The 10079-nt window shown below is 34.9% G+C and overlaps 1 pseudogene; it reads left to right on the top strand.

Annotated features, from left to right (window-relative positions):
* Nucleotides 1–1495: 1495 nt before the first annotated feature.
* LOC143623970 (UBP1-associated protein 2B pseudogene) lies at nucleotides 1496–4696 on the top strand (annotated as a pseudogene).
* Nucleotides 4697–10079: the final 5383 nt, after the last annotated feature.

The raw sequence follows: 10079 nt of genomic DNA, 5'->3' as shown, positions 1-10079 counted from the left end.
TGGACTTTAGGGTTAGATGAGGAGTATACCATTACAATTTACGCCCCCTGCAGGTCTCTCATCAAGTCATCATCCCTGCCATCATCAAAACCATTACAGCGCCACCATGCCCACCATACAGTTATCAACGCCACCATCAATACCATTACAGTTCTCTGCGAAACACCAATTTTGCAACTGCATCTCTCACCTACATCTCTGCCATCTTTAATTCAACACCAATTTAACATCTGTGCTCTCAACTACATCCTTACCACCATCAATTTAACACCAATTTGACACCCGCGACTCTCAACTATATCCCTACCATCATTAATTTAACACTACCACCATCAATTAAAACCCTACAGTTATCAACTACACCCCTGGCTTCCCTCTCTTCGATTATAAAACACAAGGTGTAGTCCATTCCAATTGAATACCAATTTCTTTTCTTCTCAATCCGTCCCTCCACTAGGTTTGTACAATTCGGTTTTAGTAAATTCGTTTGATTTTGTACTACTGTTTTTGTGTAGTTGTGTGTGAATTTTTCTACTGTTATGTATTATAATAATAATAATTATTATATTATTATTATTATTATCATCCTTAATGTGTTAATAATTAGCTATGGGTTAATAATTTTCAAGTGCATTATTGTGACCAGCGATGTGGATATAGGTAATATTTTGAAATGCATTCTGTTGACTTAGGGTGTGTTTGATTATTATTTGCTAAATGGAATTGCAAACGTTGATAGATAATATGGTTAGAATATATACGTTATAGGGTCGAGTTACATACTAAATGAAAAAACTGTAGGAAGTGAAAAGAGAAAAAAAAAAAAAGCAATGGCAGTTTGTTTAGGTTTATAGAATGTGATTTTAGTAGAGGTGCACAAATCGGTTTTTTTAAAAAACCGGTTCGGTTAATAACCGGACCGGTTTTTCTTGGCCTGGAAAAAAACCGGTTTTTAAATAACCGGACCGGTTTATTAACCGGTTTTTTTGGTGCAAAACTCGGACCGGTCTAACCGGTTAGGACCGGTTTAGAAACCGGTTAGAACCGGTTAATAACCGGTTTTTTTAATTAACCGGTTTTTCTTTTTCTATTTTTATGATCGTTTGAAATTATGTGTTATTTCTACCTATGTTATCGCTGATATGAATGTAGTATGCATTATTTTGTTATTATTGTGTATTTTGGTGTTTTTTTAACAATTCAAATGCAATATTATTATGGTCTAATTGAGAAATTATAAATATGTAAACGAATTTATGTTATATATTTGTTCAAAAAAGTCTTTTAGAACTTTTCTTATAAGTTAAACCAAACACTTTTCTTATGAACTCATTTTCAAAAAGTTATAAGTTAAACCAAATACTTTTTTATGAACTCCTTTACAAAAAATTATATGTTATAACGTCTTTTTATAAAAAGTCCTTTTCTCCTTAAAAAAGCAATCCCAAACACACAGTAAATATAAAATATCTATAATATCCGTGTAACCAAAGTTAAAAAAAATTGGATCTACCGACAACCAAACCACCATCCTTCAATTGGTAAAAGGATAAACCAAACGAAACCCTAGCCAACACTCCATCCATCCCAAACCCTAGCCTCCTCCGACATGGCCAAGAAACGAAAGACACGCGCCACCCAACCTCCGCCACAAGACCAACCACCCGTCGCCGTTAAGGAAGAAGACCCAGATCCAGAACCACCACAAATCAACCAACAAGAAGATGAAGACCCAGAAGAACAACAACAGGAAGAAGAAGACCCAGAAGAAGAAGAAGAAGAAGAAGAAGACGACGACGAAGAAGAAGAGGATGAACAAAAAGTCAACGTCATGATCGAAACCAACGGCCAGGACTTATCCGACGAGCCTGTCGAGAAGCTTCTAGAACCATTCTCCAAAGAACAACTCGTCTTGTTAATGAAAGAGGCCGTCACCCGCTACCCGGATTTAATCGCAAGCGTCGAGAAGATAGCCGATGCCGACCCGGCTCACCGAAAGATATTTGTGCACGGTTTAGGCTGGGATACGACCACCGAGACCTTAATTAGCGAGTATTCCAAGTTCGGGGAGATTGAGGATTGCAAAGCTGTCGTCGATAAGAACACCGGGAAGTCCAAAGGCTACGGCTTTATATTGTTTAAGCATCGGGCCGGTGCCAGGAACGCCTTGAAGGAGCCGCAGAAGAAGATTGGGAACAGGGTCACTTCCTGTCAGTTGGCGTCTGCGGGCCCGGTCCCTGCGCCTCCGCCCAACCAGCCGTTGGTGTCGGAGTATACCCAACGGAAGATTTTCGTGAGTAATGTGGCGGCGGAGATCGACCCGCAGAAGCTTACGGAGTTCTTTTCCAAGTTTGGGGAGATTGAGGAGGGGCCGTTGGGGTTGGATAAGCAGACGGGGAAGCCGAAGGGGTTTGCGCTTTTTGTGTATAAGAGTGTCGAGGGTGCGAAGAGGGCCTTGGAAGAGCCGCATAAGATGTTTGAAGGGCATACGTTGAACTGTCAGAAGGCGGTTGATGGGCCGAAGCCGGTTAAGGGGTTTGGTCAGCACCAGCAGTTTGGCGGTGGTGGTGGGCATCATCATCATCATCATCAGCCGTCGAAGAAGGCGAAGTATTCCGGTGGAAGAACTGGTGCAGGGCAAAGTCATGGTCATATGATGGTGTCATCAGGGCCGCCTGTGGGTTACGCGCCGCCTATCACTCCACCGGCGTTGACTCCTGTTTTGGGTCAGGCGTTGACTGCGCTTCTTGCTTCACAGGGGGCGGGACTTGGGATTCCGAATCTTTTAGGAGGGCTTGGTGCGCCTGCGAACCAGCAGGGGTATGGACCGCAAGGCGGTGCTGGATACCAGCAAGGTGGGTATGCTAATCCACAGATGGGTCAAGGAGGCAGCAGGCCACAAGGGGGTTCATTTTACATGGGTCAGGGTGACTAGGTGAGCAAAAGGTGATATTCTTTTGTGAAATATTGGTGTGACTGCAGGTTACTATGTTTGTCTAGTATGACTGTTTGCTATCTGTTTTACTGATTAATTCTGGTAAGGGTAACATAATTGAATAAAAATAGGTGACTAGATATATCAATGCAAATCCACACTTTAAAAGGTCTGTGTACTACTGATAGTATGTGTATATTTTAAAGATAATAATAGCATGCTTGTTGCATTTCTTGATTGTTTTTATGTTTTAGAAAAGGAAGTGACCTGTTTGGTAAAGAAATTACTGCATACACAACTGCATAATGCGTGTATGTAGTTTGTCGTAAAAGTTGTAACGTTTGGAGTGTGATTTTTTTGTGTGTGTTGTTTTTGTGTGTATGTCTGACAATCATTGTTAATGTTTCAAGTGCTGCTATTTTGTATCAATAGAATCATGTCATTGTTTTAGAAGTTTATGGTTAGGAAATCTACTCAAGTACTCATTTACTAGTTTTTGTGAGGTGTAATTTATATGAGGCAAGGATAAATGATAGGATTTAAGGTTATTTTGTGTTTTTTTAGTAAGTGTTATTGAACTAGCTCTTAATGTGCTTGATTGCTTGTGTTTTTTTTGCTTGTTTTTGTGTGATTATAGAGGTTGATAGAAGTAGTTGCTTAGCAATCTATTATAAGTTATTTGTGTAATAAATCCTGGGAACAACTAACCATTAGCTTAATCATCTTTTATTTCTTTTGTTAAGAATAACAGGTAATTTGTATGCGATAAAATATCTGACGATGGATAAAATCTCAGATTTTTACCGATTATCACACAAAATGTGGATTTGGAACAACAATTTTTTAGGGTTACATAGTAAACATTGTTGCATGTAGTCAGTTAAAGCCTACTAATTTTTCATAAATCTATTCCAGCTTCCTTAGTAACATTAAAGTAGCATGTTACTTTTTTTCTTTCACAGTAAAACTTTATTTACACTATCCAAATTTATATGGTTACATTCATACATACATTAATATTCTTTTCTTATATATGCAATTAACACTATCCAATTTTACATTAGTACATTCGTACAGTCTTTCTTTCTTGTTTACGCTTATTCAACATGTTTAATAATTGAGTTGTTGGTTACTTAGTTATCTTATTTTGAAAAAAAATTTTTAGAGGCAAAATAAATAAATTTAACTGTCCTAAAATTTGTTACAAAAAACAGAGAGAATTAGGGAAATTCAAATTATATGGCAATACTGTATTCTTTGGTTTCAACATACAAACTAGTTTTACCGAAACTAGGATCTTTTGTCAAGTTTGGCTATTATTTCTACTTTTTATTATAAGTTGGTTACATGTATCACAAGCTTAAGAATATTTTAAAGGGGCTTGGGTATGCTTTTCTATTCATTTGAGCAAGTTTGTTCTGCTGGAATTGTTACTTTTGAAATCAAGTTTTTATGGTTTTTACAATTCGTTGTGCAGATTCAACCATAGATGCATGAATCTTTTTGTTTTGGACACTGCTGATTCTTCTGAAGTTCCAGCCAGTCATGCAAATGAAGTCTTTACTATATCTTAGCAAAAAAACTCTTATGATTTGCCTAGCAGAATAAAAAAACTTGTATTTTTTTTATCTACTTGGTTTTATGGTCTATTTTAAAAAACTTTGTAGTATTTTAATTTGATTTGCTTCCAAACTCATGACTGGTGTTTAAAATCTTTGATGCATTTTATTAGTAGTTTCTATCCTCTTATGGTTTCGTGCTTCTATTTATGCTATGTTATCGCATAAAATCCTTTGAAAATTGTAACTTATTTATTGGCTTATTATCTATCTGGTGTATTTGTTTTGTATTTGGTTGCACACGGGCCAACTCGTAAATCATTCTACGCCAGTGGCAGTTTCAGGTAATGTACAACTTCATTCCAAGTATTTGGCTGACGTGCAAACTCATTTTCAAATTATATAAACAAGTGACGACTCTAATGACGTAATGTAATTAAGTTTGTAATAAAACAGTTAAGGAGATTTTTATGCACCTTGATTGCATGTGAATTCCATCGTATCAAGTTTTGACACATCCGTTTTAGCAAATTTTGACCCGCTTTGAGAAAATGATAATATATATTTACTCATCACTACAATAATGATTTTCTTACAACTCTTGAACTTGAATCTTTTGAAACTCTTGATTTTGAAGAGTTCATCATAGTCATGAAGCGCTTTAGATCATTTCCTGGCAGGGAGCTTGAAATGGACAATTTGACCTGTTGACTCTTTTTTAAAACCCATGTTGACCCGCCAATATTTTAATGGGTCAAAATTATCCTGACTAATTTTTTCAAGCTCCTGATATTGAAGAGTAATTATCAGTCTCCTAAAGGATACTGTCAAGTTTTGACATGTTTTCATTTGGATATTTTTAACCCATTCCATCTGTTAACTGGCCAAAAATACCGCCTTTATATTTTGTTGGAACTTGAGAAGCACTTTTCAATGTAATGAATCTTTTGAATATACATGGACTCTAAATACCTTCTAGCTAGAATTTATGAAAATAATATATCGGCTGGTTCAAAAATTCTGATCCATTTGGCACGTTTGGGAAACATACTAATCTGTATTGATTCTTGATCATGAGGTGTTTTTCAGTATCAGAGCTGCCACTATTAATTTTTATTGAACTCTTGATCATGAGGATTGCTTGTTAATATTAGCAATCTCTTGAGCGAATAGATAAGAAGCACGGCAAATTCATTCCGGGTGAGGTTCTTGAATTTAACATGATGACAGAGTTTTGACTTGTACTCAACAAATTTTTGACCCATTTGAGAAAAGAGTAACCAGTCTTGACTCATCAATATTGAATACTACTCTTTACTATCACAAGAAAGTTTGGAAAAAAAAGAAAATTAGAGGTCATTGGTTTGTGACCCATGAGTGTAATGATGAATCAATGTGGATTACTATTTTTCTCTAATGGGTCAAAAGTTGATACGAGTCAAAACTCGTCAACAAGTCCATTTCAAGAAAAATGTACTTAATAGATTTATAATATTGAAAAGTACTCCTCAATATCCATAGTTTGGAAGATTTAGAAGTGGTAGTTTTGACCTATTTATGTGTTGATAAGTTAACATGGGTTATTCTTTTTCTCAAACGTGTGCTCAAATGGATACATGCCAAAGCTCTACCAATATGTCTATTTCAAAAACTTTTACCCAGAAATGTTTTTGAGTTGGTTCAGTTCATGACACGAAAGATTCATACTATTAGAACTACTCTTTAAGATCAAGCGTTTAAAAGATGAAGTTTGGTTTAGAGTTTTTTACATCAGCAGCATATCATCAAGTTTTGACCCAAATCTATTTTAGCCATTTTTGATCTGTTTGGGAAAAATAACAATCGATATCGTTGGGTTATAAAACTACCACCTCGATGTAGCTTATCAATATTCTGAATCAATTGAAGTGCTTCATCTTGAAGCACCTGTAGTAGCATTGGAGACGAGTCGAAGAATCAAGGGGCGCGCTGAGGAGGCATTGATCCGGTCATCTTCATGAAGCACCTGTAGTAGCAGCAGCCATAACTTCGAAGGTAAATGTTTTGATTTTTCAAAAGTGTCCTTTTCAAATATCCAAGTTTTCTTCTTAACTACCAGAATCCATCCAGTTTATATTCACTTCAAATTCGCTTCATTTTTTAAACCCAGACCATAAATTATTCTATTCATAAATGAAGGTTTGGTGTTTGTCAAAGGTATGAAAATCATGCCATGAGTGATGGTTACACTGTTACAAATAGGATGTGGATTGGTGTGATGAATTTTCTTATTTTCTTTTTTCAAGCCCAAAAGGTTGATTTTTCTATTCGACCCTCAAACTCGAAGGTGCATGGTTGGGGTTTCGGTTTTGAAGAATGTAGCTGGGAGCTAAGTGAAGGATTGTCATGGTATGTAAGGCGTTTGGCATGAGACGGTGCTTCATTGTTTCACCATTACATTTGCGTTTAGTTATGTTTTTCGGAAATTTGGACAAGAGACGACATGTTGTAGGTGGCATGGAGTCGATAAATGGTCATTTTAAAATGTTAAGATCAAAAAGAAAATGCATTTTCACAAAAATTAGCTTTTAGCTGCTCGTATGTACATCTTGTCTGATAGGAGGCTCGTTTTCTTTTTATCTTTTACACTATGTTTATTAAAGGATTATATACCAGTTACCAACACATTAGCAAACACAAATAACTGGCGGGTTTTAGTTTTGAAAACCAAATTAAAACGTAGCGGTGCCAAAAAAAAAATCGGTCCCGGACCCGACCTGACCTGGCGGTTAATACCCGGAATCGGACCCGACCTTACCCGACTCACGGGTAGGGATCGGGCTTTGGGGTTCTCCCCAGACCCGGTATACACAAAAGGTTGCAATTATCTCGTTCACTAAAGAGACGTGTTTGCATTGAAATGGAATGAACAAGTTGTGTTGCTATTGCTAGTTCTTTTAAGTAGAATTTATTTCATTCCCAATATTTATGAATGTAGTCCACAAATAGTGGTATTTTAGTTGTAAACGAAACACTATTATACCAACATGCCTATATACAACTAGGAGTCTAGGACAAGTATTTTGTAACCTAAAATTGAATCAAATTGATACTTTTGAACTTTTTGGATTTGGGTTAGCAACCATGTCAGAATAAAATTTTTATTTGTGATTTTACAAGGTATGTATATATTATTTTAATCTATTTTACACACAAGTTTTTAAATTCCAAGAGTATGAATCATCTAAAGACTAATAGACTATACTCAGAATCACTATACTCAGAATCACTTTTGAACTAAGTGAGTCATTTAACATTTGATCAATGCAATCATCATTAACTAGAAACTGACGTTTTCACGGTCCCAGTTTTCACTCGTTTCAAACTGTTATTCCCTAGCTAAGTCGTGAGTGTAAACACCCGCACTTGTTTTGTTTTTGACAGGCGAAATCACAAACTAACAAGATGTTAGAAACACACCAGATAAATTCATAAGAAAAGAGAGAAATTAGAAGAATTTTAAAGTGAGAGAATCAGATCAATTTTTTTCATTCATGACCTTAAATACAACACATTCAGCTGCCAAATATATAGAGTTATAACTTAACAGATTGAAATCTATCCACTACTAGCATTATATACGGGACATTAAATAAATAAACATGGAAATTGTAACTTTAAATTAAACTCAAAAGGAGCTCCATATATTTCATCCCTAAGTCCACGACTTTAAATTAAAACTAGTATATGAGCATGATGTATTACACGTGTGCGGCTAAGGCACACATCACATTACAAGAGATCAAAACATATATATATATATATTTAGAAATCAGGGAAAGCTAAATTTACACCATACCAATGATTTTAGTAATTTTAGCTTGACCTGGTTGGTTGGTTTTTCACTCGTAAGAAACTTAAATTCTCTCTCTATAAATGAAATGATTTTAGAATCCCACCCTGCTAGGAGTTTTGTCAAATGCGGTACATGCATGAATCATCACCAACTGGATCATATCTATGTAACATGGAGAAAGTCATTTATTGACAACACAAATGGAGGAGAGTATTCCGCCAAGAAAAAACCATCTGCCACATAAGTGTAGCTACATAACAACTACAGATAAAGATGTTTTCGACCGTCCCTAGAACTTCGCCACACAATGGACAAACTGAAGATATAATTTTCTTGGAAGTCGATTTCAATAAAAGGGCACTCGACTTTGGTTTTTTTTTTCTTTTTCTTTTTTGTTCATGATATAATTTTCCTGAATTGTAGGTCTCTTATCGAATTGAATTACATAGCTTATATTTTTATTCTTAATTCGAACCACATTTGTTTAACTTTGAATTGGTTTTTCTAATTCTGGTTCAACTTTACACTTCAAAAATTCCAAATGAGGAACCCAATTCGCCTAGCCGGACAACCATAAAAGAATTATAACTTTTAGCTTTATATGAACCGGTGTGTATAAATAATTATAATATTATATAATTGGAAACAAAACAAACAAATAAAATATATAATAATTAAGTTATCAAGGTTACAACAATAACCGCTAGCACCATACTTCTATTTCAAGAGATAGAGAGAGATTGTTTCCGGTAATTAAATTATAAAGGTTGAAAGCTATAAACTTTCAGTAAGGTTAACCAATATTTTAGATGTTCAACTAATGTATTCTTTTGTTGCCATTATATTCCAAATATTTTTTCAACTCCAAATGTTTTTCTCATCATGAAATACAGATCATTTACTCTTTCCAATATTTTATTTTCTATATTTTCCTTAAAAAGAAAATAAGATTATTTGTGGTTATTTTTCAATTTCAGGAAATTGAACAAAAAGTTGGTGGTGGCCCACCAGACCCTGTCCCTTGGTCCATGACTCAACAAAAAGGGGTGTCAAACGTGTCAGGTTGATGACTTTCGGGTTGACGGGTTAGCGTGTTGAGATTCTTCAACCCTAACCCAAACCATATTTTATTCGTGTCGTGTCGTGCTCAAGTTGTGTTTCGGGTCAATCCATTTTACGTTCATATACGTATATGAGTAATTCCTGTTAACTTCTTAATAAATTAAACAATTAATTACTCTTAATCATATAAAACTTATTAATAATTTGTGATAAATCTAATTGTTTATTTGTATTTATCTTTCATTCACAATTAAAAAAATTAGGTTCACATATTTAGCTTAAAATAAAAACAAACGAATAAAATAATCGGTTAGAACTAATATAATGAAAATGTTAAAAGTAAAAGGTAGATAAAAGTAGTGTAAAAAGAAATTAGTTTTAGTTTTAAAAGTTAATTGATATATGAAAATTAAAAATCTAAGTATTTAACTTTAAAATTTAAACTTCTTATCTCTAAAATCAAAAAATAAATTCTCGAAAATTGTTAAACGGGTTAACATGTCAACCCACTTTTTAAAGGGTTGGGTTCGGGTTGACCTGTTTAAGAAAACGTGTCGTGTCAGCCGACCTAAACCTATATTTTTTCGTGTCGGGTTTCGATCGTGTCATGAATTGACATCAAAATGTGTAATCAAACTTGTAAAAGAAAACTCAAATTATATTTATGAAGTTGAAGGATAACATTCAT

The sequence above is a fragment of the Bidens hawaiensis genome, unplaced genomic scaffold (genome assembly GCF_021521415.1).
Source record: "Bidens hawaiensis isolate Kalapana, Puna unplaced genomic scaffold, B.hawaiensis_p1.1 tig00003649_1, whole genome shotgun sequence".
Lineage (NCBI taxonomy): Eukaryota > Viridiplantae > Streptophyta > Magnoliopsida > Asterales > Asteraceae > Bidens > Bidens hawaiensis.
Note: the sequence above shows the minus strand (reverse complement) of the source record. Positions and strands in the feature narration are given on the sequence as shown.